This window comes from Phyllobates terribilis, unplaced genomic scaffold, assembly GCF_046119375.1.
Source record: "Phyllobates terribilis strain yellow unplaced genomic scaffold, ASM4611937v1 Scaffold_213__1_contigs__length_3403324, whole genome shotgun sequence".
NCBI classification, from domain to species: Eukaryota; Metazoa; Chordata; class Amphibia; order Anura; family Dendrobatidae; genus Phyllobates; species Phyllobates terribilis.
Window position 1 is genome coordinate 1,572,812 of NW_027362973.1, and position 18,567 is coordinate 1,591,378.

General features: G+C 44.4%; 10 non-coding genes across 10 annotated transcripts; all 10 read right to left on the reverse strand.

Annotated features, from left to right (window-relative positions):
- Positions 1-677: 677 nt before the first annotated feature.
- LOC141213850 (U2 spliceosomal RNA) lies at positions 678-868 on the reverse strand. The gene has a single exon (XR_012283185.1). It is a non-coding gene; the product is annotated as a U2 spliceosomal RNA (small nuclear RNA).
- A 1,115-nt stretch (positions 869-1,983) lies between these two features.
- Positions 1,984-2,174, reverse strand: LOC141213851 (U2 spliceosomal RNA). Its single transcript, XR_012283186.1, has one exon. It is a non-coding gene; the product is annotated as a U2 spliceosomal RNA (small nuclear RNA).
- A 1,115-nt stretch (positions 2,175-3,289) lies between these two features.
- On the reverse strand, positions 3,290-3,479 carry LOC141214100 (U2 spliceosomal RNA). Its single transcript, XR_012283425.1, has one exon. It is a non-coding gene; the product is annotated as a U2 spliceosomal RNA (small nuclear RNA).
- A 6,176-nt stretch (positions 3,480-9,655) lies between these two features.
- On the reverse strand, positions 9,656-9,846 carry LOC141213852 (U2 spliceosomal RNA). Its single transcript, XR_012283187.1, has one exon. It is a non-coding gene; the product is annotated as a U2 spliceosomal RNA (small nuclear RNA).
- A 1,111-nt stretch (positions 9,847-10,957) lies between these two features.
- On the reverse strand, positions 10,958-11,148 carry LOC141214003 (U2 spliceosomal RNA). The gene has a single exon (XR_012283334.1). It is a non-coding gene; the product is annotated as a U2 spliceosomal RNA (small nuclear RNA).
- A 1,115-nt stretch (positions 11,149-12,263) lies between these two features.
- On the reverse strand, positions 12,264-12,454 carry LOC141213853 (U2 spliceosomal RNA). Its single transcript, XR_012283188.1, has one exon. It is a non-coding gene; the product is annotated as a U2 spliceosomal RNA (small nuclear RNA).
- Positions 12,455-13,569: 1,115 nt separating this feature from the next.
- LOC141213854 (U2 spliceosomal RNA) lies at positions 13,570-13,760 on the reverse strand. Its single transcript, XR_012283189.1, has one exon. It is a non-coding gene; the product is annotated as a U2 spliceosomal RNA (small nuclear RNA).
- Positions 13,761-14,875: 1,115 nt separating this feature from the next.
- LOC141213855 (U2 spliceosomal RNA) lies at positions 14,876-15,066 on the reverse strand. The gene has a single exon (XR_012283190.1). It is a non-coding gene; the product is annotated as a U2 spliceosomal RNA (small nuclear RNA).
- Positions 15,067-16,181: 1,115 nt separating this feature from the next.
- On the reverse strand, positions 16,182-16,372 carry LOC141213857 (U2 spliceosomal RNA). The gene has a single exon (XR_012283192.1). It is a non-coding gene; the product is annotated as a U2 spliceosomal RNA (small nuclear RNA).
- Positions 16,373-17,487: 1,115 nt separating this feature from the next.
- On the reverse strand, positions 17,488-17,680 carry LOC141214126 (U2 spliceosomal RNA). Its single transcript, XR_012283440.1, has one exon. It is a non-coding gene; the product is annotated as a U2 spliceosomal RNA (small nuclear RNA).
- Positions 17,681-18,567: the final 887 nt, after the last annotated feature.

The window sequence follows — 18,567 nt, forward strand, 5'->3', positions numbered from 1 at the left end:
CATTCCATCTACTGCAGGCAGGATACCTGGCTGGCTGAATGTCGCTGAGAAGCTCACAGAGACCGCCATAAGCAACAGTTTAACAGAATGCCACAGACTAATCAACCAAACTTTTTGGGTTGGGTTCTCTTTTATAGTCTGCAGGCATTAAATGAAAGAAGTCAGTGTTCCAGCAGAAGGAGACAACGTTTCAGAAAAGGCATTGTAGCAAACCAAAAAAGAAATTTTAAGCGCAGCAGAGTAACCAGCGCACATACCTGTTAGCTCAGGTGAGTTTAAAAGGCTGCTGTTGATAACAAGGGCATTTGCTAAATAGATGGTGTGTGTGCAACAATATACTGAAAGGTCAATTATATTGTGCAGCTTATCTCACCACCTGTAGTTATTTAGGTGAAAGCTCCAAAATGCTTGCCTAATATGTCTGTTTATCCAAAAGGAAGTAAAAAGGGAGAGCTAGAAAGATAGCATTGCATCACATTACATGGCAATGCAATGCACAGTTGCTGAAGTTGAACCAAAATGAGCTTGTAATCTGGCTTCTGCAACTTTGAACATGAAAAATCCAATGAGGAGAAGAAAAGCAAAGCCAAAGAGTCCATCCCAAAATCCGACAAACAAGCAAAATGAACAAAAAACATTGAATTCAATTCTTTCTGATTTTAGAAACTGCATTAAAGAAGGGGTGCACCGGTCCTGGAGATACTGCAATACCAGGTCAATGCGTGGAGTGGACAGAGCAAGCTCTTTTTCCATCTCCCTGTTCTAAAAATCCATTTAATATATGGTCCCCAGATAGGGGACGTATCAGATATTAAACTGATAAGAACAGATACTACACTTGATCTTAGCCAAAAGGCCGAGAAGCGATAACCAGAATTGGTTTCAAACTACGGAGCCACCCAAGGATCCTGAAAAGTCCATTTGTGGAGATGAGCTCCTGGACTCCCGTTAAGAAGACATGTTGTCAACCTCTAGATCCCTTACATGCCTGCACTTTTCGGCTTGCTGCTGCTGCAATCCACGCGTTTTAGATCTGCATAACTCCACCTCTTTAAACACAGCACCTTCACCCCCTGCTGTTCCCACCCGCCTCAACACCGTTGGAAGGGAGGAGAACCAATTAAGGCGGGGGGTGGGGTGGAACGAGCAGCTGTCTACCCTTAGCAGGAGGGCTCCTGATTACATACCTCTCCTGCTGCTGCTGCTGCTGGCTGTCCAGCAGCAGACTGAAGGTGGCTGCTGCTGTGCACAGGTATATAAAGGCTCAGAGCCTATTATGACACGCGCAGCCAGCGTTCCATTGCCACATTCCATCTACTGCAGGCAGGATACCTGGCTGGCTGAATGTCGCTGAGAAGCTCACAGAGACCGCCATAAGCAACAGTTTAACAGAATGCCACAGACTAATCAACCAAACTTTTTGGGTTGGGTTCTCTTTTATAGTCTGCAGGCATTAAATGAAAGAAGTCAGTGTTCCAGCAGAAGGAGACAACGTTTCAGAAAAGGCATTGTAGCAAACCAAAAAAGAAATTTTAAGCGCAGCAGAGTAACCAGCGCACATACCTGTTAGCTCAGGTGAGTTTAAAAGGCTGCTGTTGATAACAAGGGCATTTGCTAAATAGATGGTGTGTGTGCAACAATATACTGAAAGGTCAATTATATTGTGCAGCTTATCTCACCACCTGTAGTTATTTAGGTGAAAGCTCCAAAATGCTTGCCTAATATGTCTGTTTATCCAAAAGGAAGTAAAAAGGGAGAGCTAGAAAGATAGCATTGCATCACATTACATGGCAATGCAATGCACAGTTGCTGAAGTTGAACCAAAATGAGCTTGTAATCTGGCTTCTGCAACTTTGAACATGAAAAATCCAATGAGGAGAAGAAAAGCAAAGCCAAAGAGTCCATCCCAAAATCCGACAAACAAGCAAAATGAACAAAAAACATTGAATTCAATTCTTTCTGATTTTAGAAACTGCATTAAAGAAGGGGTGCACCGGTCCTGGAGATACTGCAATACCAGGTCAATGCGTGGAGTGGACAGAGCAAGCTCTTTTTCCATCTCCCTGTTCTAAAAATCCATTTAATATATGGTCCCCAGATAGGGGACGTATCAGATATTAAACTGATAAGAACAGATACTACACTTGATCTTAGCCAAAAGGCCGAGAAGCGATAACCAGAATTGGTTTCAAACTACGGAGCCACCCAAGGATCCTGAAAAGTCCATTTGTGGAGATGAGCTCCTGGACTCCTGTTAAGAAGACATGTTGTCAACCTCTAGATCCCTTACATGCCTGCACTTTTCGGCTTGCTGCTGCTGCAATCCACGCGTTTTAGATCTGCATAACTCCACCTCTTTAAACACAGCACCTTCACCCCCTGCTGTTCCCACCCGCCTCAACACCGTTGGAAGGGAGGAGAACCAATTAAGGCGGGGGGTGGGGTGGAACGAGCAGCTGTCTACCCTTAGCAGGAGGGCTCCTGATTACATACCTCTCCTGCTGCTGCTGCTGCTGGCTGTCCAGCAGCAGACTGAAGGTGGCTGCTGCTGTGCACAGGTATATAAAGGCTCAGAGCCTATTATGACACGCGCAGCCAGCGTTCCATTGCCACATTCCATCTACTGCAGGCAGGATACCTGGCTGGCTGAATGTCGCTGAGAAGCTCACAGAGACCGCCATAAGCAACAGTTTAACAGAATGCCACAGACTAATCAACCAAACTTTTTGGGTTGGGTTCTCTTTTATAGTCTGCAGGCATTAAATGAAAGAAGTCAGTGTTCCAGCAGAAGGAGACAACGTTTCAGAAAAGGCATTGTAGCAAACCAAAAAAGAAATTTTAAGCGCAGCAGAGTAACCAGCGCACATACCTGTTAGCTCAGGTGAGTTTAAAAGGCTGCTGTTGATAACAAGGGCATTTGCTAAATAGATGGTGTGTGTGCAACAATATACTGAAAGGTCAATTATATTGTGCAGCTTATCTCACCACCTGTAGTTATTTAGGTGAAAGCTCCAAAATGCTTGCCTAATATGTCTGTTTATCCAAAAGGAAGTAAAAAGGGAGAGCTAGAAAGATAGCATTGCATCACATTACATGGCAATGCAATGCACAGTTGCTGAAGTTGAACCAAAATGAGCTTGTAATCTGGCTTCTGCAACTTTGAACATGAAAAATCCAATGAGGAGAAGAAAAGCAAAGCCAAAGAGTCCATCCCAAAATCCGACAAACAAGCAAAATGAACAAAAAACATTGAATTCAATTCTTTCTGATTTTAGAAACTGCATTAAAGAAGGGGTGCACCGGTCCTGGAGATACTGCAATACCAGGTCAATGCGTGGAGTGGACAGAGCAAGCTCTTTTTCCATCTCCCTGTTCTAAAAATCCATTTAATATATGGTCCCCAGATAGGGGACGTATCAGATATTAAACTGATAAGAACAGATCAGGTTTCAACATATTTTATTAAGTGCGTAAAAGATGGTTTACAATTAAAAACAACAACACAAACAGTACATTATTAAAACACAGAATTCCACCCATAAAAACCCCATATACGATTGGCATCCCTTCTCCCAATACATTTGACATCCCTCAAGTAATAAATATACATCTGACTAAAAGCAATTTTAAGACAATCCTTCACAGAAATAGCATCACGTTTAAAAAGTAAAATATTGCGTGCCTTCCAAAGGGCGTCTTTAAAACAGTTAATCATACACCAACATATACAATACTGTTGAGGGGTCGGACATTTAAAAAGGCCATATAAAACATATTCATGGTTAAAATCTCTTAAACCGCAAGTCCATTTTAAAAGAATCCCAACTTTGTGCCAAAGTTCCTGTGCAAATGGGCAATTCCACATAAGGTGCAAGGTGGTTTCGTCATAAACACATGAGTCTCTGGGGCATTTGGCTCTGGCCACCAGGCCTCTCCTGTGTTGAAACTCTCTGGTGGGGAGGCACTGGTGGACCACCATCCATGCGACGTCCTTATGTCCATTTGCTAAGAATTTCCCGAAGACATTCTTCCAAACTTGCTTCGATCTCTCTTCTGAGAAATTTACTATGGGGGTCACATCTTCATTCCTCCTCAGAAAAGATAAAAGCTTCTTGCGGTCTTTAAAAATGTCCATATTAAAATCACCAAGGCTATAAAATCGAACAGTCTTTTCTAAGATTGCTTGGTGTTTGGGGGGGCATAGTAAAACAGGGGAATTCAACGACAACTTAAACCATCTTTTAAAAATCATCCCACAAGTATATTTTAAAAAATAACTTAGCGCACTATTACCATTAAAATGTTTGAAACAAAAGCAGAAATAATTTAAATGCAAATAAATATGTAAATCGGGGACATCCCTTCCGCCGTTCATTTTATTCTTCCTCATTATTTCTCGCCTTAATTTTTCCATTTTGGAGTTCCATAAAAACATAAAGATCATCCTAGTCATTTTTTTAATTAAAACATCAGAGGGGGGGTACACCATAGCTATATACAGTATGAGGGGTAACAACACTGATTTTATAATTAAAATTTTCCCCTCCATTGTTAGGGACCTCAAACCCCAAAATGATATTTTCTTTGACATTTTTTCTATGACATTCTCCCAGCTTTGAGTTCCCACATTCTCCTCGTTAAAAACAACTCCAAGAATTTTTACATTGTCTCGTTTTATAGTGAGCTGCGGGAGTTGGGCGGTGTCCCAGGATCCCAAAGTCAGACATTCAGATTTATTTAAATTAAGTTTAAAACCGGATGCCTGGGAAAAAAAATCAATGCGCAACACCGCCCTCCGGAGGGAAGCAGGGTCCACGCACACAACCGTCACGTCATCCATGTAGCCAAAGACTCTCACATCACTGCCACCTCCGCCTGGAACAGGAACCCCTCTAATCACTTTGTCTTTCCTTATTGCGCTCAGCAGGGGCTCCATGGCGCAGATGAACAGGATGGGCGACAAGGGGCATCCCTGCTTCACTCCGGACTCAAGGGGAACTCCATCTGTTAAAAAGCCATTAAGAGAAATTTGACTAAAACAATTTTTATATAAAATCTTAATACAATTTAAAAGCATATTAGGGATACCCATTCTTTTTAAAACTCTAAAAAGAAATCTATGAGAGACTCTATCGAAAGCTTTTTCAAAATCTAGGGCTAAAAGAGCTACATTTTGACCCCGGTCTCTGGAATACCAAATTACATCCCTTAATACGTTTAAAACCTCTGAAATACTTCTGCCTGGTACACTACAAACCTGCTCAGGCCGGATTAGTTTGGCAATGACACTCCTGAGCCGGTCTGCAACCACCTTAGCAAGTACCTTGTAATCAACATTTAGGAGAGTTATGGGTCTCCAATTCGCTAGAGTACTGCGGTCACCTTTTTTATATATCAAAGACACCACTCCTCTCCTCCACGAAAATGGCAACTGTTCACAAATAAAAACTTCTTTAAAAAGCATAAAAAGGTCCTCTTTTAAAATGTCCCAAAAAGTAAGGTAAAATTCTACAGGTAGTCCGTCACACCCAGGTGCTTTACCCTTAGAGAAACTTTTAAAAACATAAAATAATTCCTCTAAAACAATATCGCGTTCTAAAAACTCCTGGTCTGTAAAATTTAACTTAAAATCGAGATCATTAAGAGCATCAGATAAAAAGGACTCATCTATACACTTTTTACTAAAAAGATGCTTATAAAAGTTAAAAGTAGCATTCAACATTCCCTGCATAGATGTTTCACCCTCTAGATTTGTGATCACTTCTCTTTTATCCATGACTTTTTTGAAGAAGAAGCGTGAGCACTTCTCCCCCTCCTCCAAGTGCTGCACTCTAGAGTTAAAAATAATCTCTTTCCCCTTTGTGTCTATGCAGTTCTGAATTTCAGTTTTTAGGCTAGCAATATCATCTCCCACCTCCACCCCTAGCTCTTTGAATTTAAAAAGTGTTTGTAGTTTGGTGTTAAGATCACTAAAACATCTTTTTTTCTCTCTAGCTTTACGTCTCCCTGCTTTTATAAAAAACATTCTGACTTTTTTTTTCAAATTTTCCCACCAGGTTACCATAGGGGCATCAGAAGGTTTTTGTCGCCGCCAGGCTTGATAGGCTTTACCAAAGTCTTGTCGAATCAGAGGGTCCTCCAGCAGGTAAGTACTTAGACGCCAGAGGCCCCTGTTGACCCTCTGTTCATCCCGGTATTCTAGATGCACCTCCAAGCCCTTATGGTCAGAAAATATATTTGATGTTAAAACACATTTTACAGGGTTAAAATCATCTGATAGGAAAATAAAATCGATCCTGGAGGACACCCCTCTTCCGGACCACGTATAACCAGGGTCCGTCGGCAGGAGTGACCTCCACGCATCGCATAATTTAAAATCAGTTATAAAATCTTTCAATAGATGACATGACTTATCCAATTTGCGTAAAGGGTCACCCCCTGCTCGCTGTTCACTAGCACAAAGACAATTAAAATCACCCCCTACGATCAGGGGAGATGACCCAGTACAGTACAATGGCAATATCCCAAATAAATTAATTCTCTCTTGCTTATCAGGGGGAGCATAAATATTCATTATACGTAGGGTAAAACCATTAAATTTAAAATGCACTAAAACCACTCTGCCTGGTACTATTTCTGTGACAGCATTTATAGTAATATTTCTCCCACGACAGAGGAAGCCCACCCCCGCTGACTTGTTGTCATTGGAGCCAGACCAGATGGAGGGCCCCAGTCTCCAATCTGTCTTGATGTCATTATAATTTAGTGCATGTTGTATCCCGCATTCCTGTAATAAACATATGTCAAAGTCAGTGGTTTCTAAATACTTGAATAGAGCAGCCCTACGAACTGGGCTCTTTAATGACCTCACATTCAGTGAGACAAGTCTTAATGTGGGCATTCATAGGTCAGGGTGGTGGATCTTCCATGAGGACACCTGACTCAAAGCCCTGTATATCAAATTGCTCCAGGACATCCGGGCTAGAGGACCCAAACGACTCGATATTCTGTGAGCCGGCGGTTGCCCCCTCGTAGGTCACGGTTCCCAGCCACATTCCAGGAGACGCTGGGGCTTCGACATTCCGTCTCTTTTTCGGGGCAGACTCCACTAGGTCACTGGTGCAGTCCTCCTCTTCCTCCACCTCCTCCAGGGGGGGAGACTGGTCCATCAGGACAAGATCAGCAACACAGATTTCCTGATGTTCGCCACCTAGAAGCAAAGCCCCCTCATCTGGCTGGCTAATCGCCCTGGAAGATCCTGAGGCCATCGCTGCGTGGTCCCCTGTAGCCAACCGCACAGGGGCACCACCCTCCAGCCCAACAGGATCGGTATCGGGAACCATCGATACGGAGGATACCCTCCCAGAAGGAGGACCCCCCCGCTCCGGTCCATGCGAGGTCCGCCCATCGTTAAGGGACTTCGATGCAGGTGCCGCCCCAGAGGGGCCTCCGGCTCCCTGCTCCATCCCAGCCTTCTCGCCCTTCGAACCGCCCTCCGACGCCGGCCTGCCAGTGAAGACCGGTGGGCGCATCGGCTCAGCTTCAGAAGATGCAGCTTCTGCGTAGGTCCTGGTCCTGGTCCTGTTGGGGCATCCTCGGAACATGTGCCCCGCCTCACCGCAGAGATTACATTTCCTCCCAGCGGGACAGTCCTTCATTAAATGTCCGTAACAGCTGCAATTATTGCAGCGGTCTACTTTCCTGCCCGTGCAGGACGTTTGGGTATGACCCATTTGTCCACAGTTCCTGCAACATACTGGCATTCCAGGATAAAATAAGTAGCCTCTGCTCTTACCGATTACGAAGGTTGAGGGAGGGTGTAGCATTCCTCCCACTCCACTAAGGTCCCTCTTTAGACGGGCCATATACCTTCTCTTGCCGCACCAGAAGCCTACCGCGTTCTTCACAGTACCCAGGTATCTCAAATCATCACAATAGCGGGTAAGGTAGGTCGAGATGTCTGCAGCTTCCACAAAGGGGTTCGGGAAATGCACCACGATGGGGATCTCGTCATAAGCATACAAGAGACAAAAGGTTAGTCCATCCAATTCATCTAAGTAGTTTTTCTCATTTACCTTTTGTACGAGTTGCTGACAGCATCCCTGGCTCTTGAAGGTGATGGTGTATGTCCCCTTGTACTCGTTGTCCTGGAAGCAGAATATGTCTTCCCGCCGAAACTCCAGAACTCCAAGAAGAATCCTATGGCAGATGTAGTCCAAATTCTTCTCCATCCTCGATGCTGCTCCAACTTCAATCCTCACGGTGTTCCGCATCCGGGCATCACCCGATGAATATGTGAGCGTTGCCGGCATCCTTCACTCAGGAACGTACCGACTCTTCTCTCTGAAAGGCGCAAGCCTTCATGGGATCCCTTCCCGTTGCTCCCGGACTAATCCTTCCTCCCAATAGCAGCAGGGGGGTTAAGTCCCTCCGAAGAGGAACGATCCCCCCAGGCCGAGAGAAAGGGTACCAAGAGCACCTCACAGGCAAGACCACACAGGTAAACCTGATAGATCGTGCCAAAAGGCCGAGAAGCGATAACCAGAATTGGTTTCAAACTACGGAGCCACCCAAGGATCCTGAAAAGTCCATTTGTGGAGATGAGCTCCTGGACTCCCGTTAAGAAGACATGTTGTCAACCTCTAGATCCCTTACATGCCTGCACTTTTCGGCTTGCTGCTGCTGCAATCCACGCGTTTTAGATCTGCATAACTCCACCTCTTTAAACACAGCACCTTCACCCCCTGCTGTTCCCACCCGCCTCAACACCGTTGGAAGGGAGGAGAACCAATTAAGGCGGGGGGGTGGGGTGGAACGAGCAGCTGTCTACCCTTAGCAGGAGGGCTCCTGATTACATACCTCTCCTGCTGCTGCTGCTGCTGGCTGTCCAGCAGCAGACTGAAGGTGGCTGCTGCTGTGCACAGGTATATAAAGGCTCAGAGCCTATTATGACACGCGCAGCCAGCGTTCCATTGCCACATTCCATCTACTGCAGGCAGGATACCTGGCTGGCTGAATGTCGCTGAGAAGCTCACAGAGACCGCCATAAGCAACAGTTTAACAGAATGCCACAGACTAATCAACCAAACTTTTTGGGTTGGGTTCTCTTTTATAGTCTGCAGGCATTAAATGAAAGAAGTCAGTGTTCCAGCAGAAGGAGACAACGTTTCAGAAAAGGCATTGTAGCAAACCAAAAAAGAAATTTTAAGCGCAGCAGAGTAACCAGCGCACATACCTGTTAGCTCAGGTGAGTTTAAAAGGCTGCTGTTGATAACAAGGGCATTTGCTAAATAGATGGTGTGTGTGCAACAATATACTGAAAGGTCAATTATATTGTGCAGCTTATCTCACCACCTGTAGTTATTTAGGTGAAAGCTCCAAAATGCTTGCCTAATATGTCTGTTTATCCAAAAGGAAGTAAAAAGGGAGAGCTAGAAAGATAGCATTGCATCACATTACATGGCAATGCAATGCACAGTTGCTGAAGTTGAACCAAAATGAGCTTGTAATCTGGCTTCTGCAACTTTGAACATGAAAAATCCAATGAGGAGAAGAAAAGCAAAGCCAAAGAGTCCATCCCAAAATCCGACAAACAAGCAAAATGAACAAAAAACATTGAATTCAATTCTTTCTGATTTTAGAAACTGCATTAAAGAAGGGGTGCACCGGTCCTGGAGATACTGCAATACCAGGTCAATGCGTGGAGTGGACAGAGCAAGCTCTTTTTCCATCTCCCTGTTCTAAAAATCCATTTAATATATGGTCCCCAGATAGGGGACGTATCAGATATTAAACTGATAAGAACAGATACTACACTTGATCTTAGCCAAAAGGCCGAGAAGCGATAACCAGAATTGGTTTCAAACTACGGAGCCACCCAAGGATCCTGAAAAGTCCATTTGTGGAGATGAGCTCCTGGACTCCCGTTAAGAAGACATGTTGTCAACCTCTAGATCCCTTACATGCCTGCACTTTTCGGCTTGCTGCTGCTGCAATCCACGCGTTTTAGATCTGCATAACTCCACCTCTTTAAACACAGCACCTTCACCCCTGCTGTTCCCACCCGCCTCAACACCGTTGGAAGGGAGGAGAACCAATTAAGGCGGGGGGTGGGGTGGAACGAGCAGCTGTCTACCCTTAGCAGGAGGGCTCCTGATTACATACCTCTCCTGCTGCTGCTGCTGGCTGTCCAGCAGCAGACTGAAGGTGGCTGCTGCTGTGCACAGGTATATAAAGGCTCAGAGCCTATTATGACACGCGCAGCCAGCGTTCCATTGCCACATTCCATCTACTGCAGGCAGGATACCTGGCTGGCTGAATGTCGCTGAGAAGCTCACAGAGACCGCCATAAGCAACAGTTTAACAGAATGCCACAGACTAATCAACCAAACTTTTTGGGTTGGGTTCTCTTTTATAGTCTGCAGGCATTAAATGAAAGAAGTCAGTGTTCCAGCAGAAGGAGACAACGTTTCAGAAAAGGCATTGTAGCAAACCAAAAAAGAAATTTTAAGCGCAGCAGAGTAACCAGCGCACATACCTGTTAGCTCAGGTGAGTTTAAAAGGCTGCTGTTGATAACAAGGGCATTTGCTAAATAGATGGTGTGTGTGCAACAATATACTGAAAGGTCAATTATATTGTGCAGCTTATCTCACCACCTGTAGTTATTTAGGTGAAAGCTCCAAAATGCTTGCCTAATATGTCTGTTTATCCAAAAGGAAGTAAAAAGGGAGAGCTAGAAAGATAGCATTGCATCACATTACATGGCAATGCAATGCACAGTTGCTGAAGTTGAACCAAAATGAGCTTGTAATCTGGCTTCTGCAACTTTGAACATGAAAAATCCAATGAGGAGAAGAAAAGGAAAGCCAAAGAGTCCATCCCAAAATCCGACAAACAAGCAAAATGAACAAAAAATATTGAATTCAATTCTTTCTGATTTTAGAAACTGCATTAAAGAAGGGGTGCACCGGTCCTGGAGATACTGCAATACCAGGTCAATGCGTGGAGTGGACAGAGCAAGCTCTTTTTCCATCTCCCTGTTCTAAAAATCCATTTAATATACGGTCCCCAGATAGGGGACGTATCAGATATTAAACTGATAAGAACAGATACTACACTTGATCTTAGCCAAAAGGCCGAGAAGCGATAACCAGAATTGGTTTCAAACTACGGAGCCACCCAAGGATCCTGAAAAATCCATTTGTGGAGATGAGCTCCTGGACTCCCGTTAAGAAGACATGTTGTCAACCTCTAGATCCCTTACATGCCTGCACTTTTCGGCTTGCTGCTGCTGCAATCCACGCGTTTTAGATCTGCATAACTCCACCTCTTTAAACACAGCACCTTCACCCCCTGCTGTTCCCACCCGCCTCAACACCGTTGGAAGGGAGGAGAACCAATTAAGGCGGGGGGTGGGGTGGAACGAGCAGCTGTCTACCCTTAGCAGGAGGGCTCCTGATTACATACCTCTCCTGCTGCTGCTGCTGCTGGCTGTCCAGCAGCAGACTGAAGGTGGCTGCTGCTGTGCACAGGTATATAAAGGCTCAGAGCCTATTATGACACGCGCAGCCAGCGTTCCATTGCCACATTCCATCTACTGCAGGCAGGATACCTGGCTGGCTGAATGTCGCTGAGAAGCTCACAGAGACCGCCATAAGCAACAGTTTAACAGAATGCCACAGACTAATCAACCAAACTTTTTGGGTTGGGTTCTCTTTTATAGTCTGCAGGCATTAAATGAAAGAAGTCAGTGTTCCAGCAGAAGGAGACAACGTTTCAGAAAAGGCATTGTAGCAAACCAAAAAAGAAATTTTAAGCGCAGCAGAGTAACCAGCGCACATACCTGTTAGCTCAGGTGAGTTTAAAAGGCTGCTGTTGATAACAAGGGCATTTGCTAAATAGATGGTGTGTGTGCAACAATATACTGAAAGGTCAATTATATTGTGCAGCTTATCTCACCACCTGTAGTTATTTAGGTGAAAGCTCCAAAATGCTTGCCTAATATGTCTGTTTATCCAAAAGGAAGTAAAAAGGGAGAGCTAGAAAGATAGCATTGCATCACATTACATGGCAATGCAATGCACAGTTGCTGAAGTTGAACCAAAATGAGCTTGTAATCTGGCTTCTGCAACTTTGAACATGAAAAATCCAATGAGGAGAAGAAAAGCAAAGCCAAAGAGTCCATCCCAAAATCCGACAAACAAGCAAAATGAACAAAAAACATTGAATTCAATTCTTTCTGATTTTAGAAACTGCATTAAAGAAGGGGTGCACCGGTCCTGGAGATACTGCAATACCAGGTCAATGCGTGGAGTGGACAGAGCAAGCTCTTTTTCCATCTCCCTGTTCTAAAAATCCATTTAATATATGGTCCCCAGATAGGGGACGTATCAGATATTAAACTGATAAGAACAGATACTACACTTGATCTTAGCCAAAAGGCCGAGAAGCGATAACCAGAATTGGTTTCAAACTACGGAGCCACCCAAGGATCCTGAAAAGTCCATTTGTGGAGATGAGCTCCTGGACTCCCGTTAAGAAGACATGTTGTCAACCTCTAGATCCCTTACATGCCTGCACTTTTCGGCTTGCTGCTGCTGCAATCCACGCGTTTTAGATCTGCATAACTCCACCTCTTTAAACACAGCACCTTCACCCCCTGCTGTTCCCACCCGCCTCAACACCGTTGGAAGGGAGGAGAACCAATTAAGGCGGGGGGTGGGGTGGAACGAGCAGCTGTCTACCCTTAGCAGGAGGGCTCCTGATTACATACCTCTCCTGCTGCTGCTGCTGCTGGCTGTCCAGCAGCAGACTGAAGGTGGCTGCTGCTGTGCACAGGTATATAAAGGCTCAGAGCCTATTATGACACGCGCAGCCAGCGTTCCATTGCCACATTCCATCTACTGCAGGCAGGATACCTGGCTGGCTGAATGTCGCTGAGAAGCTCACAGAGACCGCCATAAGCAACAGTTTAACAGAATGCCACAGACTAATCAACCAAACTTTTTGGGTTGGGTTCTCTTTTATAGTCTGCAGGCATTAAATGAAAGAAGTCAGTGTTCCAGCAGAAGGAGACAACGTTTCAGAAAAGGCATTGTAGCAAACCAAAAAAGAAATTTTAAGCGCAGCAGAGTAACCAGCGCACATACCTGTTAGCTCAGGTGAGTTTAAAAGGCTGCTGTTGATAACAAGGGCATTTGCTAAATAGATGGTGTGTGTGCAACAATATACTGAAAGGTCAATTATATTGTGCAGCTTATCTCACCACCTGTAGTTATTTAGGTGAAAGCTCCAAAATGCTTGCCTAATATGTCTGTTTATCCAAAAGGAAGTAAAAAGGGAGAGCTAGAAAGATAGCATTGCATCACATTACATGGCAATGCAATGCACAATTGCTGAAGTTGAACCAAAATGAGCTTGTAATCTGGCTTCTGCAACTTTGAACATGAAAAATCCAATGAGGAGAAGAAAAGGAAAGCCAAAGAGTCCATCCCAAAATCCGACAAACAAGCAAAATGAACAAAAAACATTGAATTCAATTCTTTCTGATTTTAGAAACTGCATTAAAGAAGGGGTGCACCGGTCCTGGAGATACTGCAATACCAGGTCAATGCGTGGAGTGGACAGAGCAAGCTCTTTTTCCATCTCCCTGTTCTAAAAATCCATTTAATATATGGTCCCCAGATAGGGGACGTATCAGATATTAAACTGATAAGAACAGATACTACACTTGATCTTAGCCAAAAGGCCGAGAAGCGATAACCAGAATTGGTTTCAAACTACGGAGCCACCCAAGGATCCTGAAAAGTCCATTTGTGGAGATGAGCTCCTGGACTCCCGTTAAGAAGACATGTTGTCAACCTCTAGATCCCTTACATGCCTGCACTTTTCGGCTTGCTGCTGCTGCAATCCACGCGTTTTAGATCTGCATAACTCCACCTCTTTAAACACAGCACCTTCACCCCCTGCTGTTCCCACCCGCCTCAACACCGTTGGAAGGGAGGAGAACCAATTAAGGCGGGGGGTGGGGTGGAACGAGCAGCTGTCTACCCTTAGCAGGAGGGCTCCTGATTACATACCTCTCCTGCTGCTGCTGCTGCTGGCTGTCCAGCAGCAGACTGAAGGTGGCTGCTGCTGTGCACAGGTATATAAAGGCTCAGAGCCTATTATGACACGCGCAGCCAGCGTTCCATTGCCACATTCCATCTACTGCAGGCAGGATACCTGGCTGGCTGAATGTCGCTGAGAAGCTCACAGAGACCGCCATAAGCAACAGTTTAACAGAATGCCACAGACTAATCAACCAAACTTTTTGGGTTGGGTTCTCTTTTATAGTCTGCAGGCATTAAATGAAAGAAGTCAGTGTTCCAGCAGAAGGAGACAACGTTTCAGAAAAGGCATTGTAGCAAACCAAAAAAGAAATTTTAAGCGCAGCAGAGTAACCAGCGCACATACCTGTTAGCTCAGGTGAGTTTAAAAGGCTGCTGTTGATAACAAGGGCATTTGCTAAATAGATGGTGTGTGTGCAACAATATACTGATAGGTCAATTATATTGTGCAGCTTATCTCACCACCTGTAGTTATTTAGGTGAAAGCTCCAAAATGCTTGCCTAATATGTCTGTTTATCCAAAAGGAAGTAAAAAGGGAGAGCTAGAAAGATAGCATTGCATCACATTACATGGCAATGCAATGCACAGTTGCTGAAGTTGAACCAAAATGAGCTTGTAATCTGGCTTCTGCAACTTTGAACATGAAAAATCCAATGAGGAGAAGAAAAGCAAAGCCAAAGAGTCCATCCCAAAATCCGACAAACAAGCAAAATGAACAAAAAACATTGAATTCAATTCTTTCTGATTTTAGAAACTGCATTAAAGAAGGGGTGCACCGGTCCTGGAGATACTGCAATACCAGGTCAATGCGTGGAGTGGACAGAGCAAGCTCTTTTTCCATCTCCCTGTTCTAAAAATCCATTTAATATATGGTCCCCAGATAGGGGACGTATCAGATATTAAACTGATAAGAACAGATACTACACTTGATCTTAGCCAAAAGGCCGAGAAGCGATAACCAGAATTGGTTTCAAACTACGGAGCCACCCTAGGATCTTGAAAAGTCCATTTGTGGAGATGAGCTCCTGGACTCCCGTTAAGAAGACATGTTGTCAACCTCTAGATCCCTTACATGCCTGCACTTTTCGGCTTGCTGCTGCTGCAATCCACGCGTTTTAGATCTGCATAACTCCACCTCTTTAAACACAGCACCTTCACCCCCTGCTGTTCCCACCCGCCTCAACATCGTTGGAAGGGAGGAGAACCAATTAAGGCGGGGGGTGGGGTGGAACGAGCAGCTGTCTACCCTTAGCAGGAGGGCTCCTGATTACATACCTCTCCTGCTGCTGATGCTGCTGGCTGTCCAGCAGCAGACTGAAGGTGGCTGCTGCTGTGCACAGGTATATAAAGGCTCAGAGCCTATTATGACACGCGCAGCCAGCGTTCCATTGCCACATTCCATCTACTGCAGGCAGGATACCTGGCTGGCTGAATGTCGCTGAGAAGCTCACAGAGACCGCCATAAGCAACAGTTTAACAGAATGCCACAGACTAATCAACCAAACTTTTTGGGTTGGGTTCTCTTTTATAGTCTGCAGGCATTAAATGAAAGAAGTCAGTGTTCCAGCAGAAGGAGACAACGTTTCAGAAAAGGCATTGTAGCAAACCAAAAAAGAAATTTTAAGCGCAGCAGAGTAACCAGCGCACATACCTGTTAGCTCAGGTGAGTTTAAAAGGCTGCTGTTGATAACAAGGGCATTTGCTAAATAGATGGTGTGTGTGCAACAATATACTGAAAGGTCAATTATATTGTGCAGCTTATCTCACCACCTGTAGTTATTTAGGTGAAAGCTCCAAAATGCTTGCCTAATATGTCTGTTTATCCAAAAGGAAGTAAAAAGGGAGAGCTAGAAAGATAGCATTGCATCACATTACATGGCAATGCAATGCACAGTTGCTGAAGTTGAACCAAAATGAGCTTGTAATCTGGCTTCTGCAACTTTGAACATGAAAAATCCAATGAGGAGAAGAAAAGCAAAGCCAAAGAGTCCATCCCAAAATCCGACAAACAAGCAAAATGAACAAAAAACATTGAATTCAATTCTTTCTGATTTTAGAAACTGCATTAAAGAAGGGGTGCACCGGTCCTGGAGATACTGCAATACCAGGTCAATGCGTGGAGTGGACAGAGCAAGCTCTTTTTCCATCTCCCTGTTCTAAAAATCCATTTAATATATGGTCCCCAGATAGGGGACGTATCAGATATTAAACTGATAAGAACAGATACTACACTTGATCTTAGCCAAAAGGCCGAGAAGCGATAACCAGAATTGGTTTCAAACTACGGAGCCACCCAAGGATCCTGAAAAGTCCATTTGTGGAGATGAGCTCCTGGACTCCCGTTAAGAAGACATGTTGTCAACCTCTAGATCCCTTACATGCCTGCACTTTTCGGCTTGCTGCTGCTGCAATCCACGCGTTTTAGATCTGCATAACTCCACCTCTTTAAACACAGCACCTTCACCCCCTGCTGTTCCCACCCGCCTCAACACCGTTGGAAGGGAGGAGAACCAATTAAGGCGGGGGGTGGGGTGGAACGAGCAGCTGTCTACCCTTAGCAGGAGGGCTCCTGATTACATACCTCTCCTGCTGCTGCTGCTGCTGGCTGTCCAGCAGCAGACTGAAGGTGGCTGCTGCTGTGCACAGGTATATAAAGGCTCAGAGCCTATTATGACACGCGCAGCCAGCATTCCATTGCCACATTCCATCTACTGCAGGCAGGATACCTGGCTGGCTGAATGTCGCTGAGAAGCTCACAGAGACCGCCATAAGCAACAGTTTAACAGAATGCCACAGACTAATCAACCAAACTTTTTGGGTTGGGTTCTCTTTTATAGTCTGCAGGCATTAAATGAAAGAAGTCAGTGTTCCAGCAGAAGGAGACAACGTTTCAGAAAAGGCATTGTAGCAAACCAAAAAAGAAATTTTAAGCGCAGCAGAGTAACCAGCGCACATACCTGTTAGCTCAGGTGAGTTTAAAAGGCTGCTGTTGATAACAAGGGCATTTGCTAAATAGATGGTGTGTGTGCAACAATATACTGAAAGGTCAATTATATTGTGCAGCTTATCTCACCACCTGTAGTTATTTAGGTGAAAGCTCCAAAATGCTTGCCTAATATGTCTGTTTATCCAAAAGGAAGTAAAAAGGGAGAGCTAGAAAGATAGCATTGCATCACATTACATGGCAATGCAATGCACAGTTGCTGAAGTTGAACCAAAATGAGCTTGTAATCTGGCTTCTGCAACTTTGAACATGAAAAATCCAATGAGGAGAAGAAAAGCAAAGCCAAAGAGTCCATCCCAAAATCCGACAAACAAGCAAAATGAACAAAAAACATTGAATTCAATTCTTTCTGATTTTAGAAACTGCATTAAAGAAGGGATGCACCGGTCCTGGAGATACTGCAATACCAGGTCAATGCGTGGAGTGGACAGAGCAAGCTCTTTTTCCATCTCCCTGTTCTAAAAATCCATTTAATATATGGTCCCCAGATAGGGGACGTATCAGATATTAAACTGATAAGAACAGATTTTTTTTTTTTTTTTTTTTTTTTTCCCTCAGATGGGGAAATCCACGGTCTATAGTCACGACCAAAGGAACTTCCTTCCAAACAGCTGCATCATCTCAACGACACAAATGCTGCTCCCATCATCACCGGAAAATTTTTATTTCTTCTTTTTAAACCTTACACAGAAAACAAGATCAAGAAGTATTTACAAAATATCTCCACTTTTTAACTTTCCATATTCCCTCCGCATCCACTTCCCCTCTCCTCTTTTTGTCCCATAGGAAACACACATACATCTTCCCCATAATCACCTTCACACTATCCTTTACAGCAATTTCCTTCCTTTTAAACACATACACATTCCTCACATCCCATAACACTTCCTTTATACACGCAAGCATCAACCACAAGACTCTTTCCTTCGTCCCATCACATATTCCCAAACCAAACATAAACAACTCAAAGGACAACAAATTCACACCACACAATTCTTTACACAAAGGCCCCATTCTCCCAATCACATCTCTAGCATACTGGCAATTCCAAAAAACATGCAACACACTTTCCCTTCCACCACAGCCATTTCTTGGACACGTTTCACTCCTCACTAAACCTCTATTCCTCTGAAACTCTCTTACTGGCAACACTCCATGCAAAGACTGCCACACAACCTCACTCTGCTTATTTGTCATACCACCCATCCGCACCTTCTTCCATACTTTTTGCACATCACACCCTCTCACCAAATTTATTCCACTCTCCATTTCTCTACACTCAATCATCCTGTACACAGCCTTCTTATTTCCCAACAACCTCACATCCACATCACACAACTCATACTTCACCAAAAACTTATAAACCCACACATACCACACGGGCACCTCAAAAGCAACCGGACACCGCAAATCCCTCTCTCTCCACTTCAAACGAAAAGAATAAGCCCCAAAT